At 40.4% G+C, this 2,995-nt stretch overlaps 1 long non-coding RNA gene across 1 annotated transcript; it reads right to left on the minus strand.

Moving 5' to 3' along the window:
* Nucleotides 1–1,355: 1,355 nt before the first annotated feature.
* LOC146698975 (uncharacterized) lies at nucleotides 1,356–2,735 on the minus strand. The gene is made up of 3 exons (XR_014922914.1): nucleotides 1,972–2,735; nucleotides 1,775–1,886; nucleotides 1,356–1,694 (listed from the first exon to the last, which is right to left on the minus strand). It is a non-coding gene; the product is annotated as an uncharacterized LOC146698975 (long non-coding RNA).
* Between the last annotated feature and the right edge of the window lie 260 nt (nucleotides 2,736–2,995).

Consider the following 2,995-nt stretch of genomic DNA (forward strand, 5'->3'; position numbering starts at 1 on the left):
TACTACTGCTTCACACCTTGACCTTATAACTATTTCTGTCTTGTAACATGTGAAAGAAATTGGGTATTAATGTATTTAAGGGTAATGTTGGGGACTTCATTCAAAAAAAATAACCTGTTAAACATTACTTGTTACTTTTCTTAAAACCAAAGCATTATTTTAGGTATCCCAGTACAATTTAAGATTTATACTGGTGTATTTTCTTTATCTCTGTCTCACGTTCTCTTTCTCCTGCCTTTTCTTCTTCTATTTTATCCACCATTCCTCTTTCCTTCCTCATCTCTACCCCAATCTCTTTTTTTCTCTTCTGTCCCATCTTCTGAATCCAAGTAAAGGCTATAAAACAAGAATATGAATTTATTTATTACAGATCGTGTCACAGCTGGTTATAAGCTAATGTTATACCAGATAACAATAGGCTTGAGTGTCCTAGAAATCATCCTTTCCTTCTGATAAACAGTTTGAATGCATTTGCATATCATATGGGGATTTGAGTCTGAAAACATTTCAGTAACACCAGCTAACAGCAGCTAACACAGACAAAAACAGTCCCTACATAGAGAAAAGTTCAAGATGTGTTCAGTAACTCAACTCAAACTCACTGCCACCGGATAGAAGTGAGCTTCACTCACTCATCGGATATGAAACTCCTTTCACAAAACTTAATAGCCTCCTCCACAGTAAATAGATGTAGATGCCTGGCATATTGACAGCTCAGATAACGAATAACACCAGCCAGACTGACTCGGGGGTAAAAATGTAAAATATTGCAAAACGTTTAACTGACACATTTCCGATTGTTATTCCTGATTTGTTGTTATGTGTTGATATTACTCAAACACTTTAAAATATAGTGTTTACATTTGCAGCCATTATACAGAAATGCGAAGCGATTAATTACCGACTGGAGGATGTAATTTGCTTATACTACTCATTACATTACTTTTACATTCCTCTGTAACATGATCATTGTCACATAAAATCAAAAATATAACTCCTAGGCTATAGTTCCAGATGCCATCACAAGCCTCCAAAGCCATCACTGAAGTGATTCGACTGTAGAAAACTTTACAGAGGATGTAATCCCACAAGCTGAAGTGCTCATCATTGTTTTTATTATTTGGTAATTTCCTTTCTTATATTAAAAAGAAATATCCATGTCGTCACTACTCAGAAGTTGGAGACACCATTTTTTCCTCTATGTGTGACTTGAAATCAGCTGATTGTAGCGCAAGTGAGAAGGAAGAAAAATATGTTGTGTCTTTTGTTTGCTTTTTTGTTCATGCCTTATATTACTGGGTTACTGACAGATGTAACTGTAATGTGATGACAGTAGCATGTTACTCTGACTGCTCTTCCATCTTGTATGTCCGTGGGAGGGTCAGGATGTTCATGGTTTGGATCACTGCTGTTTGGTTCAGAAGGACAGTGTTCTCCTCTAATTGTGGCAATGTTGTGAAGAATCACACATGCCACAATAATGTCACATGCCCTTTCTGGGGTGACCCTGAGTCTTTGCAGGCACTGGAACCGGGCCTTAAGCATTCCGATAGTCATTTCAACTCTGGCTCTTGTCCTGCAATTAGCCAGATTATATCGCTGCTGTGGGCCCAGTTCAGGGTCAGGGTAAGGGGTAAGCAAATAGGGTAAACATGGATACCCCCTATCACCAAGCAAGTAGCCAGTGAACTCTCCTAAGACAGAAGGATACACTTCAGTTCAAATGTCCCTGAAGCAATTGGTCTTTATATATTTTAAAGTATTTTCAACTCACCATGTCCAAATTTTGTGCTCAGTGTACATTCACGGAATATTTGTGAGTCATGGACAGAGCCTGGCCACTTGGCTTCCACATTTGTGATAATGTTGGCAGCATCACATATGATCTTCACAGTGCAGAGAACACAAATTAGCATCCATTACTATGATGAAATAATTTGTTAGTTTGAAATGCTACAGGGAACTATGTACCTGTACATTAATGCTGTGGAAAGACTTCCTGTTCACATAGTCTCCTTCATTTACTGAAGGAGCAATGATTGGAATGTGAGTGCCATCTGTACAGCCAATCACGCCTGGGAACCCTGAAAATAAATGTAAAATTTAAGTAGTAGTTCAAGTATCACCACATCATAAATTAAGTTTTGGTCATCCTGATACCTGCAATTTTGTGGCATCCCTCTTTGATGAATCTTGTGGGTCTGTGACCGGGGAACACCACAAACGAGTACAGGAGACGTTTCAGTGCAACTGTAACATTCCTGACTGCCCGACAGACGGTAGCCTTGGAAACGTGCTCAGCTTCACCAATATTATACAGAAAGCTCCCGTTTGCAAAAAACCGAAGTGCAATACAAATAATATGTACAGAACTGAGAGCATGTCCGCGATGTGTCACATGCGTAATATATGGCCTGAGGATGTTATCCAAATAAATTATAGATTGTGCTGAGAAACGGTAACGTTCACACAGACAATCATCAGGAAATGATAAAATGTCCAAACGCGCTCTGATCACTCTCTCCCGGCAGAGAGCTCTGCGGAGAATTTGGGCTTCACGATCTACTGGCTCTTCAAGGAAGGGACACGCCATGTCTGACACTTCCTACTGTCAGGTTTCCGACAAAGGGGCGGAGACAGTCAGGGTTAGTTGTAGTAAACCTGCTAGGGGGCAGGTTAGCTTCACGGCGTGTGTCGTCATAGTGACTCACTCAGGCTTCATCTGAACTCGCTTTGTGAAACCGAAAACCCAGAGTTTTTGTTAACTCAGGGTATACTTACTCAGTTTTTCCACTAAACCGGCTTCCTGAAACAGGGCCCTGAGCTCCAGACACAAAGCTGTTCTGAGTGTCTGCAGTTTAGGTCCACACTGTTCCAGCCACACACTGACACGTCACAATAAGATCTTCTTATAACATGCTGAATGCAGTTCCATAAATAGCAAGGCAGCATAACACCCCAGTCAATCACAGCCCGTACACAGAGAAAAACTTTA

This window comes from Copadichromis virginalis, linkage group LG11 (assembly GCF_057382275.1).
Source record: "Copadichromis virginalis isolate Kocher_CV1m ecotype Utaka linkage group LG11, C_Virginalis_male_GT1.1, whole genome shotgun sequence".
Taxonomy (NCBI): domain Eukaryota; kingdom Metazoa; phylum Chordata; class Actinopteri; order Cichliformes; family Cichlidae; genus Copadichromis; species Copadichromis virginalis.